At 39.8% G+C, this 15,316-nt stretch overlaps 1 pseudogene; it reads left to right on the top strand.

Annotated features, from left to right (window-relative positions):
- Positions 1-14,331: 14,331 nt before the first annotated feature.
- LOC102864921 lies at positions 14,332-14,758 on the top strand (annotated as a pseudogene).
- Positions 14,759-15,316: the final 558 nt, after the last annotated feature.

Here is a 15,316-nt window from a genome sequence, read left to right as displayed (position 1 = left end):
ATTTGTGTCCTTCACACAGAGGGATGCCCTGAGACACACAGAGCTGAGCCATAAAGGAAGGGCATAATGACTTCCCTCAAGAAATGATTTTTGAAAGCTAACCACAGAATTACCATACACCATCAGTTCCACTCCTAAGTATAGAACCAAAAGAATGGAAAACATAAAAGCAGTACCAGAATATGTATAATAATAGTAGTATCACAACAGTCATTGACTGATGAATGAACAAATAAAATTGTACTATACTATATTGGAATATTATTTAGCTATAGAAAAGAATGAAATACTGACACCTGCTACAACATAAAGGTCAAATATTCTTTTTTTTGTGAAGAATCTGAAATAAGCAAATGCACAGGCCTCGAAAGTTGACTGGTAGTGTAACATTTAAACTAACTGAACAGGTTAGCAGTTAGAATCACAACCCTGAGGGAGAAAGAACTGGTTAAGATCACAACCCACGTAACTTCATGGGACAGCTGTACTCTGTCACCCAGAAAACCAAACTTACAGCTGTCAAGATGATCCCAACTCACAGGGACTCTCTATTGGGTTTCTGGGGCTGTAAATCTTTCTTTACTGGAGGAGACCACTCATCTCTTTCCTGCAGAGCACCTAGTGGATTTGAACTGACAACCTTTTGGTAGTAATAATGCACTATATCACCAGGACTCCTTACATGGTCAGTATGAGATGAAAACTGATTCAATGCCATGTAACAGCAACACCTGGGAATGAATGAGGAGTCAGGGTTTAAGGTATACTGAATTTCTACTAAGGATCCCTAGTGGTACAGTGTCTTTTCTGGTAATAGAAATGTAGTCAGTTCAAACCCACCTGTCACACCATGGGAGATCAATGAGGCAGTCCATTTCTATAAAGATTTCAGGACTGGAAACCTTAGGAGGCAGTTTTGTTCTACTGCATGCAGGGTTGCTATAAATTATGGACAACAGGCTTGGAGCTACTATTTGGAATGATGAAAAGTTTTAGAAATAAAATTATGTCCAGAATTAAGGTTGCATAGAGAAGGGGGGGAATGGGGGAACTGTATGCCAATGAAGGAAATTTTTTTTTCTCTGAAGGGGGGGAATGGGGGAACTGTATGCCAATGAAGGAAATTTTTTTTTCTCTTTTTCTTTTCAAAGAGAGGAGCTAACTGGTGGGGAGGGGGTGGACAGGAAGAAAAGTGCAGCAATGAATGAATGGAAATCCAAAATATCTGTAAATGTTTATTAAAATACAAATTAAAAAAATTAAATTATGATGATGCATTTATAAGTGCCACTGAAACATATACTTTTGTTTGTTTTATTTTAATTGTGATTTTAACTAAAGTTTATTGAGAACTTGGATTTCTATTCATTCATTGTTGCACACTTTCCTCCCTACCCATCCCTTCTGGTCCACTTGCTATGCAGCTCTTATTTTGGACTGTTTTCGTGCAAATAATGCCTAAGCATATATTCCTTTTAAATAGTTCTTTCCCTTGTCTGTTTCAATGTATGTACATTATTTATCACCTCTTTTCTTAGTTCCCCCCAAACATGATGGCAGTCCTGTTTTTTATCAGTGGCATTATACAATATTTGTCCTTTTGTGATTGAGATATTTCACTCAGCATAATGTCTTCCAGAGTCACCAGTTTTGTATAATAATTTATTAGTTCCTTGTTTTTCAGTGCTGCATAGTATTTCACTGTGTGAATATACCACAGCTTCTCTATCCATTCATTTGTTGATGGGCACCTGGGTTACTTCCATCTCTTCGCTATTGTGGACAATGCAGCAGTAAACATAGGTGTGCATATATCTGTTTGGGTGGCAGTTCTGATTTCATTAGGGTATATTCCCAGTAGTGAAACTTCTAGGTCAAATGGTATTTCTATTTCCAACTTTTTGAGAAAGTGCCATATTGTCTTCCATAGTGGTTGCACTAAAACCACTATGTAAAAAATGTTAACATTTTTAGGTTAAAAGTTAAAAAGAAAAAGATTTTCAAGTAAGTATTTGTTGGATAAATGAATGTAAAACCTCCATTAGTCTTTGGCAAATGAGAACTATTTTTAATTTTGTAAAATAGATAACACTTCCATGGTAACTTTTTCACCTCTAAAAAGTCATGAGGATATTATGTTTATTGAGCTGATTAAGATTGTTCTTAACGAAAAAGCAGGGGGGAGGGAGCCCCAGAGAAGTAAAGGGTCTTTACAAATTCTATTCACTTACACAACTTATTACCACTGTTCTTGTAAAAAAGGTACATCATTCCCCCTTTTTCCATGAGAGAAGGGAGAAATAACATCTAGTGCTTGCTCAGTCTGGCTTGTCTGCTTTTACTTTAGTTGGTGAAGCTGTTGAACAATTTAAGGGGTCTCTCTGGCTTACTCTCACTCTTCAGCTCACATACTTTGGGCATGATGACACAAAGGGAAAGTCCTTGAGAAAAGATATAATGCCTGGAAAAGCAGTGAGTTGGTTAAAAAGAAGATCCTCAATAAGATGGACTGACACAGTGCCTGCAACAATGTACTGGATTATGACAAAGACTGTGAAGATGATGCAAGACGGGGCAAAGTTTGCCATCTGTTTGTTCACAGGGTCACTGTAATGAAAAGTTTTAGAAATAAGGTAGTGTCTAGAAAGCTGAAAACAGCACATGGGAGCTCAAGGCTGTGACTGGCTCTCTGAAAGGGCAAGAGGGAGTAAGACCAGCACAGCTCCTCACTGTTCCAGTGCAGAAAGCAAATAAAGAGCCTGTAGCCCAGCTCCATGGTGCCTTTAGAGCCACACTAACAGCGAGAGGATCAATTATTTATTGTTGACTCACAGTTGTGGCACTGAGAAAGGGGTTTATTAGGGAACTAAGTTGCAGAGAGAAGAGGCAAAGAATATCACCCAATACAAGTCCAAGTTTTAGCCCAAGTTCCAAGACACAATTCTTCAATTTCTCCAGCAAATTTCACATCAGCAATCAAATCCAAATCATCCAGCAAGGTTTGTTTCAGAGCAGTTCTAAGTCAGCTTCTCCTTCAAGCACCTGGCAAAAACAGCACAAACCTTTGACTGTAGCCAGCAGAGATGTATAATGCCTCAGGTCACACCATGCCACAGTTTCTCCACAGCAATGTCATAGTCTGTCCACCACCATTACCAGGGTTTCATTCTCACCAGGGCCATGCTCCAGTCTCCCTCAAGTCCTTTTGCCACAAGTCTTACCACTCAGTGGAGGAAGCCTCTTTCTTTTATCCTAGTCCCACAGCTGTTGATGATTTTCAAGACCATGCTGATTGGTAAGATCATGTGTCTGCAGTTAAGGTAGCTGGAAACAAGAGGGGACTAACTGTAATGGCTTAAAAAAGCCAACTTTAGGCTAAAAACACAAAAACCAGTCTGTTAAGCTAACACCACAAATAGCAGTGATAGTTTTATGAAATTTTAAGAAATTAATGCCACCGAAACTAGTACAAGTTAAACTAGTATATGACAAAGATGTTTAAACTAAGTCATAGTTGAATAGATGCGACCTAATTTCAAGGAGCAGGTCGGGAACACAGAGTATTATTATGAAATGTGCAAAGAGCTGATGTCAGAAAATCAAAACAGACAGCATTTCTTAAGCTCAAGGAACTAAAAAAACTTCAAGCCTTGAGTTGCAATACTCAAGGATGACTGAGTGTTGAATGATCCAGGAAGCATCAAAATAAGATGAAAGGAGTACACAAAGTCAGTGTACCCAAGAAAAGTTGGCTGACACAGAAAAATTTCATGAAACTACATATAATCAAAAGGCAATGGTAAAGAAGGAAGTTAAAGCTACTCTGAAGGAACTGGCAAAAAACAAGACCCTAGGAATTGATGCCATACCAACTGACACATTTCAACAAATAGATGCTGCCCTGGATGCAGTCACCAGATTATGCCAAGAAATCTGGAGAACAACTTACATGGCTGCCTAACTGCAAGAGATCCATATTTATTCCCATTCCAAGAAAAAGGTGATTCAACAGAGTGTGGAAATTATTGAACAATATTACTAATATCACATGCAAGGAAGATCTTGCTGATGGTTATCCAAAAACAACTGGTACAGTACATGACAGGAAATGCCAGATGTCCAAGCTGGGTTTAGAAAAGGCCATGGCACTAATGTTGTTGTTGTTGCCTACAAATGACTTGATGGCACTTAACAGCAACAATGATACTAAGGACATTATAGCCAAGGTTAGATGGATCCTAGCTGAAATCAGAGACAAGTGTAATGTCTATCTGTTTCACTGACTAAGCAAAACCATTTGACTGTGTGGATCACAAATTGTGGCTAACCTTGTAAAGAAAAGGAATCCCTTAATACATGCAAAACCTATACTTGGACCAGGAAGCAGGCATCAGAATAGAGCAAGGAAAAACTGCATTGTTCTAAATTAGGAAATTAGGGATGCATTCTATTTCCATACCTTTTCATTTGGGACACTGGACTCTATGAAGAGGAATGTGGCATCAGGATAGGAGGAAGACTCATCAAGAACCTGCATTATGCAGATACACAACTTTGCTTGCTGAAACTGAGAGTACCTAAGGTAGTTGCTACAGAAGGTAAAGGACTGTAGTCTTCAATATGGATTGAAGCTCAATATCAGCTGCCAATTGGCAGCTTCATAACGGACAGAGAAAATTAAGTTGTTAAGAACTTCAGCTTGCTTGTTTCCACAATTAACACCTTTGGCGCCAGCTGTCAGGAAATCAAAAGATGAATTGCACTGGGAAAATTTGCTATTAGGGACCTCTCCATAATACTAAAGAGCAACAGTGTCAATATAGAGACTAAGGTACACCTGATCCAAGCCATAGTCTTCACAAGTACTCACTACATGTATCAGAGAGCTGAACAATGACTAGGGATAACAGAAGAATCAATGTCTTTGAGTTGTGGCGTTTGAGAAGAGCACTGAACATACCATGGACTGCCAAGAAAACAAACAGGTCTGTCCTGGAGAAGGTGAAACCAAGTTGTTCCTTGGAGGCAAGAATTTTGAAGCTCCACTCCAGTCTCGCATACTTTGGGCATTTTGCCAGGAGGGACCAGTATTTAGAGAAGGCTAAGTAAGAAGGAACAGCACAGAAGAGGACGGCCTTGGATAAGATGGACTGACACAATAACTGGGGTGATGGGGATAGATGTGTCAGAGACAGTGAGATTGGCTTAAGACAGGTCAGAGTTCAGAGCCATTGTACATAGGGTCACTATGAGTCACAATTGACTCCATGGCACATAATCACAACCACCAGCTTTCTCTGAGTCCTTGAGTGGTACAGATATTTAATGCATTCAACTGTTAGCCAAAATGCTGGAGGTCTGAATTCACCAACAGGTCTAGCAATTTCTTTTGGAAAAACTAGCCATTAAAAATCCTACGGAGCACAGTTCCAGTTTCACACATACTACATGGGGTCATTCTGAGTCAGACCTGACTATGGTGTTTGGTAGGGATTTCTGAAGTGTGGTCCCCTCTGCACTCTTATCTTTACTTGCTTAAATAAAACATCTCACAAAGGAAAAGATAAACAAAACTGTGACTCAACTATTACTTAATGGTAGAAAAATGAAGTATTAAAAGCTCATATTCAGCCTGCCCTGTCTTTAAAAATTAATTCTTAAATATGAGCAGAATCAGTCTGTCTTACAAAATTTTTTTTGATTTGTGATTTTAGTGAATGCTAAGAGGTGAACGAAATTAGGTTCTCATTTAATGACTGAAATGCGTATTGTTCAGTGACATTCATTCCCTTTTCAAAATGTGTTAGCATTCTCACTAACTTCATTCTGGTTGTTCTGACTAACGCAAAGGCATTTGACTGTGTAGATCATAACAAACTCTGGCTGACTCTGAGAAGAATGGGAATCCCAGAACACTTGATCGTTCTAATGCGAAACTTATACTTGGACCAGGAGGCAGTCGTCAGAACAGAGCAAGGGAACACTGCATGGTTCAAAATTGGGAAGGGCGTACGCCAGGGATGCATCCTATCTCCATACCTTTTCAACCTATATGCAGAACAGATTATCCGGGAGGCTGGGCTCTATGAGGAGAAATGTGGGGTCAAGATTGGTGGACGATTTATGAACAACCTACGTTATGCGGATGACACAACCCTGCTTGCTGAAACTGAAGAGGACCTGAAGCGCCTGCTGCAGAGTGTCAAGGACTGCAGCCTACAATATGGATTGAGGCTCAATGTCAAGAAGACAAAGATTCTCACCACTGGACCAATTGGCAACATCAGGATGGATGGTGAAGAGATTGAGATTGTACACAGCTTTAGTTTGCTTGGCTCCATAGTCAACAGTCTGGGCACCAGCAGCCAGGAAATTAAAAGGCGCATTGCCATGGGAAAGTCTGCTGTTAGGGACCTCTCCAAAGTGCTGAAGAGCAATGGTGTCTCTTTGGAGACTAAGGTGCGTCTGATACAGGCCATGGTCTTCACAATCACTTTTTATGCATCAGAGAGTTGGACAATGACCAAGGAGGATAGAAGGAGAATTGATGCCTTTGAGCTGTGGTGCTGGAGAAGAGTATTGAGAATACCATGGACTGCTAGGAAAACAGATTTGTCCTGGAAAGGGTTAAACCGGACGGCTCCTTGGAGGCAAGGACTCTGAGGCTCCGTCTAGCATACTTTGGACATGTTGTGAGGAGAGACCGATCCTTGGAGAGGGCATCATGCTTGGGAGGGTGGAGGGTTAGCGCAGGAGAAGAAGGCCCTCTATGAGGTGGATTGATTCAGTGACTGGGATAATTGGGTTGGGGGTGTCAGAGACAGTGCCATTGGCACAGGACAGAGCGGAGTTTAGGGCTGTTGTACATAGGGTCGCTATGAGTCGCAGGCAATTCGACAGCACATAACAACACAACAACAACAAATCTCCTTGCACCCCATCACTCCCCTACTTAACTTTTTTATCTCCTGTTTAGGGTAAATGGTTCCTATTTGGTTTCATTTAGATGATTACTTCAAAGAGGATCATACTCATAGCCATTTCAAGTCAATTTTGACTCAGAGTAATCCAATACCCTCCGTCAGAATTCCAAGGATTTAAATCTTTATAGGAAGAGTTGGACTATCTTTTACCCATTACAGAGCTTGTAGATTTGAACTGATGACTTTTCCGTTAGCTCAGCTCATAATGAACTACTTTACCAAGAGGTTCTATGTTACTCACAGGTGATACATTGTTTATAAGTAAATTTATCATTTGGCAAAATGGTGACTTCTGGGAGTGGTTTGCATTCCAAGTTCAAAGAGTAACCCAGGGGCAACAATTTGGGGAGTTCTTCTAGTCTCTACAGATGCAATAAGCCTACCCTCTCCCCCACTTTTTTTTTTTAAGAATCTGAGTTTTGTTTTATATTTTCCTCCATTTAGCCAGATAGATGGTTCTATTTCTTGTGCTAGTGTTTTCAGAACTAGATGATACTTCAGCACCATCCAGTCCTAGTGTCAAAAGGGTTGAGGTCTGTATGAACTATTAGTTATTTAGACTAGTTTCCTCTTTGAGTCTTTGGATTTCCACATTCTCTTTTGCTCTAGACAATTGGAGATCAACCATTGTCTTACAGATGGATGCTCATAAGACTCCAGGTGTTACTCACCAAACCAGGAAAATCACAAGTTATCTTCAGGTGTATGATGGCTGCTTGAATATCCTTTTTGATGAAGTATCTGATCACATCCTTTGACCCTTATTTTTCCCACTAGCAAAGGCTTTTTTCTTGTACAAGATTAGCAAAATCAGAGATCCCAGGATACGACGACAGCAGAGAGAACAAAACTCTTCTTGGTTCATCTATAAATGCCATGAACACCAAGTAAAAAAAAATGTCTAACTATGCTGCAAATAGTCCCTTGACTTCTGCTCAAAAGACAGAAAACACGATTTCTACCTTGACATGCATCTTTAGTAAAAAGAGCTTAAAACCACAGGGATAATTTCCCTCATCCCAGACCTCCCTCTTGAGAACCAAAGACCCTTCAGGGAACCACTGACCTCTCTTCTCTTAGGATAGCTGCCTTCCTGACTAAAAATAGCACAGCTCATAAATAACCATGCACTAAGTGACTTGAGTGTGGCACTACAGACTTACTCTAGTTAAATAAAAAGTTTACTGTTGTTCTAAACTACTTAAGATAATCACTACTAAAGTCTCAGTTTCTCACAACCTCAGTAAATAAACAGGCATTTTACATACTAATTTTCATAAAAACCAGACAGTGTGTTAGCTACCTCCTGGTGCCAAGAGTATATACTATCTTTCTCCTAGTTCTTTCTTCTCTATAAATGACAATCTAAAAATAGCCCATCTGCTTAGTACTCTACTTTCAGAGAATATGTATGTCAACTGGAGTTAACTAGTCCAGAAAGACAATGTCTATCACCAACTTTGGAAAGGAGTATCTGTGGTCTTAAAAGTTTGTGAGCAACCATACAATTACTGATCTCTTGTTTTCTAAAGCAATGAAGGGGAAAGAAAAATCAAAGACTCAAGGAAACAACTAGTCCAAAGGACTAAAGCCTCCACTAGCAAGAGGACCATAAAAACTAGATGGTACCAAACCACCACTACCAACTGACTGCAATGGAAAGTCCTAGACAGAAGGGAATAAATGTAGAAAAATATTTTAAATTATTTTTAAAATCAGACTTACTGGTCTTATAGAGACTGGCAAAACTCCCAAACCTATAGCCCTTAGATAGCCTTCAAACTTAGAACTGGACCCACTCCCAGAGATGATCTTTCAGTCAAATAATAAATCCCTATATTGAGCAATAACACCCATGAGGAAGGTGTTCCACAAAACAATCAGCCCTTCAAGACCACAAGGGAAGCACTATCCCAAAAATAAAAGTCAGAAGGCAGGAAAGATTCGCCAGTGGACACAGTAAGCCTAGGATATAAGTGGGTAAAGTTATACTGAGGGAACTGGAACTAGTTCCACAAAATATAATGTGTATAAATTGTTGATTGGGAAACTAGTTTGTTCTGGAAAGTTCTGCTCAAATCTCAATAAAATGTTAAAAAATAATTTGTCCAAAACATTTGCAAAAACCATAAAATTATTTTAATATAAGCAACAATCTATACAGACTATGTTGAAATCAAGATCTTATTTGGACTTCCACAACAAGTACATATTAATTGTTCATGTAGTTACGTGCCAACGACTCAGAGCCCACTCACAGCTGACCCTCCACTGGGTTTCAGATGCTATAAATCACATATGAGAAGACCGTCCATCTTTCTCCCAAAGCGCATGTAGTGAGTTCAAACCGCTTACCCCTGGAATGGCAGTGCAACTCCTCACTACTGGACTAACAGAACTCTCTACATTTTAAATGTTGTTTCTGTTGTTAGATTCCATGGAGTCAAGTACTCAGAGAGACTCTATAAACAACAGACCTGAGCTCTGTTCTATCCTGTGCTATCCTCATCATTTCTGACATATTCAAAAAGCATAGGGTCACACAATTTGATGGGTGGAAGGAGGTTAGGGTAAAGGAAAGGGGTAAGATCCAGCATAAAAAACAATGTAGATGATCTTTATGAACTTTGTATGTAAACCAGTATAAAATAACACTCACAGGAAAAAATTAAACATTCCATTTAACTATTCATTCTGAAAGCTGAATTTCAAAAAATAAATGTATTTATCAGATCTGATAAGACGAAGTCTAAAGTCTAAAGACTTTATAGATTCTCTTCTTTACTCTTAAGATTCCTATGCAAGTGTACAATTACCACCCACATTTACAAATGAACAAAAAAGGTCAGGCAAAAATGTACATAATTACACAGCAAAATCAAGGTCCACCTGGTTTCAAAGATAATGTCTTTTCCCCAGCTATATAGAATTGGCCACTCTGAATTGAAAAATCATGATGTACTTTGCCAAGAACGAAAAGTCGCAGAGGAATAGGGTTGCATTCATCGTTTAAAAGACTAGAGAGATCTAGGATACTGTCTATGTGCATTCAAGGAAGACTTGTTAATATAACTGTCACTCAAATATATATGTACCCACAGTTAGAGTCAAAGACGATAAAAATGAGAAACTGTACCAATTTTTATACTCTGAAATTGACCAAAGATGCAGTCAAGAAGCATTAAAAATAATGGTGACTGGCATGCAAATGTTGGAAACAGATCAGAAGGAATGGTAGTTGGAAATTATGAACTTGGGGACAGAAATGAGGCTGGAGATTGAATGACTGAGTTTTGTATATTCAATGATTTCTTCATCATAAATATCTTCTTTAAGAAACATGCACTTGTTGGAATGCATAGGAATGAGACTGACTACATCTCTGGAAAGAATCATTGGGGAAGCTTGGTATCAGCAGTCAAAACCAGGTCAGGGGCTGACTACGGAACAGACCATCAATTAATTATTAATGTGCAAGATGAAAAAAATGAACACAAGTCCACAAGAACAAAAACACAATTTTGAGTCTACCCATTCAAATTTAAAAATCATCTCGATAAAAAAGTTCAAGGCATTGGATGGATACTAATGATCAAAGACCACATGAGATGTAAAATAACATCAAAGCTACCATCCATGAAGAGAGTAAAAGGTTATAAAGATAGAGAAGGAAGACCAAAATGGATGCCAGAAGAGACTAAAAATTGCACTAGTGTTGAGAAGCCAAAACAAAGGGAAGAGATTCCAAAGTAAAAGACCTGAACAGAAGATTTCAAAGGGCACCTAGAGAAGACAAAGGAGAGGAACATAATGGAATGTGCAAAGAGCTGGAGTTGGGAGAATAAAAAGGGAAGACCTAGCTCAGCATTTCTCAAGTTGAAAGAGCTGAAAAACAAATTCAAGTCTCAAGTTCCAATAATGAGAACATACTACAGAAAAAATCTTGAACTCAGGTAGCATCAAAGAAGATAAAGAGAGTACAAAGATACACTGCACCAAATTTGGTCAACACTGAAATATTTTAGAAAGTAGCATATGATAAAGAGCCAGTGGTGATTAGAAAAATAGTTCAAGCTGGCCTGAAGGCATTAAGACTCTAGGAATTGATGGAATACCAAGTAACATGTTTCAACTAACAGATGCAGCTCGGGATGTGCTCACCACTCTGTGCCAAGAAATTTGGGGGACAGCTACCTGGCCAACTGATCAGAAGAGATCCATATTTGTTGCCATTCCCAAAAAATGATCAAACAAAATGTGAAAATTATCAAACAATATATTTAATGTCATATGCAAGCAAAACATTGCTGAAGATCACTCAAAAATGGCTAGAACAGTCATCAACAGAGAACTGTCAGAAGTTCAAAGCTGGGTTTAGATGAAACCATGGCACCAAGAAAATGATCGCTGATGTCAGATGGATCCTGGCTGAAAGCAGAGATTAAAGAAGAAAGCTTTTCTGTATTTTATTTGACTGTTGGGACCATTACAAGTTCTGCCTAACAATGAGAAGAATGGGAATCGCAGGATACTTAATTATACTTGTATAAAATCAAAACCTAGATCAATAAACAATTGTGTGAACAGAGCAAGGGAACACTGTATGGTTTAAAATAAAGTGTGTGTCAGCACTGTATCCTTTTCCCATACCTATTCAATCTGCAAGCTGAGCAAGTAATTTGAGAAGCTGGACTTTATGAAGAATACTGCATCAAGATTGGAGGAAGACGCGCCAACAACCTGCGTTATGCAAATCATATAACCTTGCTTGCTGAAATCAAGGACTTAAGAAGCATGCTGCAGAAGATCAAACACTGCAGCCTTCAATATGGGTAACATCTCAACATCAAGGAAACAAATATCCTCTAGGGGGAAAAAAAGAAATATCCTCACCATTATACTACATCTTGATAGATGAAGGAGAGACTGATATGGTCAAAGATGTCATCTTGCTTGATCTATAACCAGTGCCCTTGGTACCAGCAGTCAGGAGATCCAGGGATATATGTTGTTGTTGTGTGCCATCGAGTCGCTTGCGACTCAGAGTGACCCTATGTACAAGAGCCGTAAACGCCACTCTATCCTGTGCCAGCCTCGCCGTCTCAAACACACTTATTCCCACCACTCCAATCACAGAATCGATCCATCTCATCGAAGGTCTTCCTCTCCTGCACCATCGCTCCACTCTCACAAACATGATGTCCCCCTCCAAGGACCAGTCCCTCCTTACAACATGCCCAAAGTATGTCAAACGAAGCTTCCTTCATGAAGAATCCTTGACTCCAAGGAGCATTCTGGCTTCACCTTCTCCAAGACAAACCTGTTTGTTCTCCTAGCAGTCCATGGTTCAACACTCTTCTCCAGCACCACAGCTCAAAGGCATCAATTCTCTCTCTATCATCCTATTCACTGTCCAACACTCTGATACATAGCACTTAATTGCTAAGACTATAGCCCGGATCAGTTGCACCTTAGTCTCCAACCTGACGTCATTGCGATTCAGTACTCTTGAGAGGTCCCTCACAGATGATTTTCCCAATGCAATTAATCTCCTGATTTCCTGGCTGCTGTTACCAAGAGTGTTGACTGTGGAGCCAAATACACTAAAACTGTTAACTATCTCAATCTCTTCACCATCCATACTGATGCTGTCAATTGGCCCTGTGGCGAGAATCTTTGTTTTCTTGATGTTGAGCTTCAATCCATATTGAAGACTGCAGTCCTTGACCTTCTGCAGCAAGCGCTTCAGGTCCTCCTCAGTTTCAGCAAGCAGCATTGTGTCATCTGCATAACGCAGGTTGTTGATTATTCTTCCACCAATCCTGATGCCACATTCTTCCTCATACAGCTCAGCGTCTCCCATGATCTGTTCTGCACACAGACTGAAAAGGTATGGAGACAAAATACATCTCTGACGTACCCCTTTCTTGATTTTGAACCATCCAGTGTCTCCCTTCTCTGTTATGACGACTGCCTCTTGGTCCAAGTATAGGTTTTGCATTAGCACGGTTAAATGTTCTGGGATTCCCATTCTTCTCAGAGTCAGCCGGAACCTGTTGTGATCCACACAGTCAAAAAGCCTTTGCATAGTCGGTGAAGCACAGACAGACATTCCTCTGGTATTCTCTGCTTTCTGCCAAGATCCATCTAACATTAGCTATAATATCCCTAGTACCACAGCCTCTTCTATATCCAGCCTGCACATCTGGCTGTTCTCTGTTGACATACTGTTCCAAAAGTTTTTGGATAATTTTCAGCACAATCTTGCCTGCATGCGATATCAATGACATTGTTTGATAATTTCCACACTGTTGGGTCACCTTTCTTTGGAATGGGAACAAAATGCCGATCTCTTCCAGTCAGTTGGTCAGCTGGCTGTCCTCCAGATTTCCTGGCACAATTTAGTGAGCACATCCAAAGCAACATCTGTTTGTTGAAACAAATCAGTAGGTATGCTGTCAACTCCTGGAGCCTTGTTTTTTGCCAATTCCTTCAGAGCAACTTGAACTTCTTCCTTCATCACCATAGGCTCTTGGTCATTTGTTATTTCATGAAATTCCTCTGTGTCAGCCAATTCCTTCTGATACAGTGGCTCTGTGTACTCCTTCCATCTTCTTTTGATACTTCTGGATCATTTAACATTCTACCCAAATTATCTTTAAGTATTGCCACCCGTGGCTTGAATTTGGTTTTTAACTCCTTCAGCTTAAGAAACACTGAGCGAGTCCTGCCCTTTTGATTTTCTGACTCCAGCTCTCTGCACATTTCTTTATAGTATCTTGCTTTGTCGTCCCGAGCTGCCTTTTGAAATTTTCTGTTTAACTCTTTGATTTCTTGATTTTTTCCTTTAGCTTTGGATTCTCGGCACTCTACTGCAATACTCAGAGTCTCATCTGGCATCCATCTTGGTCTTTTCTTCTTCTTCTTCAGCCTTTGTAATGATCTTTTGTATTCTTCATGGACGATTTTCTTGATACCCTTCCAGAGCTCATTTGGTCTATGCTCACTGGTGCTCAAGGCCTCAAACCTGTTCCTGAGATGGTTTTGAAATTCGAGTGCAACACACTTAAGGTTAAATTTTGGTTCCCGCGGACTTGATTTAACTTTCCTCAAGTTCGGCTTGAACTTGCATATGAGTAGTTGGTGGTCTGTCCCACAATCAGTACTGGCCTGGTTTTCACTGCAGATACTGAGCTTCTCCAGTGAGTCTTTCCAGAAATGTAATTTATTTGATTCCTATGCATACCATCAGGTGAGATCCACGTGTATAGTCTGCATTTATTTTTCTTATAAAAAGTATTTGCCTCTTTTGCCTCCTGTGGCCATTGCCGAAGCGGCAGCGGCCAAAATGAAGTTCAATCCTTTTGTGACTTCTGACCAGAGCAAAAACCATAAAAGGCACTTCAATGCACCCTCTCACGTTCGAAGGAAGATTATGTCTTCTCCTCTGTCCAAGGAGCTGAGGCAGAAATACAATGTGCAGTCCATGCCCATCCGAAAGGATGATGAAGTTCAGGTTGTACGAGGGCACTATAAAGGTCAGCAAATTGGCAAAGTAGTCCAGGTTTACAGGAAGAAATATGTCATCCAAATTGAACGAGTGCAGCAAGAAAAAGCTAATGGCACAACAGTCCATGTGGGCATTCACCCCAGCAAGGTGGTTATCACTGGATAAAGACAGAAAAAAGATCCTTGAATGTAAAGCTAAAACCCGCCAAGTTAGAAAAGAAAAGGGCAAATATAAGGAAGAAACAATTGAGAAGATGCAGGAGTAAAATATTAACACAACTTCATTAAAAACTGAAAGGGGGGGGAAGTATTTGCAATGAATAAATCATTGAATGTGCAGAACTCTATCATTCTATTTCCAGCCTCCTTTCTCTCACCAAGTCCGTGTTGTCCAGCTACTGATCATTCTTCCGTTTCCAACCTTTGTGTTCCAGTCGCCCACTATTATCAATGCATCTTGATTGCATGTTTGATCAATATCTGACTGCAAAAGTTGGTAGAAATCTTCTATTTCCTCCAAACATGTAGCAGGGTGTGCAGCAACATTGAATACTGGTCTTTTTCTAACTGGTAAGTCTTTCATCTGCTCTTTTCTGTAGAATGCTTGTCAGTCAGATACTGTTATATATATTTAAAAATTGAGACAGACTAGGAAGAAGGATTGGCCATCTACTTTTGAAATTACTGGCCTTCGAAAACGCTATGTACAATAGAGCACACTTAGACTATCATTTGGACTAACAGACATTGCAATTGAAACTGAGATCTTAGAAATGGAAACACAGGGAAAGGGGAACAGCTGTAAGGAGACAATAGTGACTGGA

The sequence above is a fragment of the Elephantulus edwardii genome, unplaced genomic scaffold, assembly GCF_000299155.1.
Source record: "Elephantulus edwardii isolate Elephantulus edwardi_28Jun2011 unplaced genomic scaffold, EleEdw1.0 scaffold00010, whole genome shotgun sequence".
In the NCBI taxonomy this organism is placed as follows: domain Eukaryota; kingdom Metazoa; phylum Chordata; class Mammalia; order Macroscelidea; family Macroscelididae; genus Elephantulus; species Elephantulus edwardii.
Note: the sequence above shows the minus strand (reverse complement) of the source record. Positions and strands in the feature narration are given on the sequence as shown.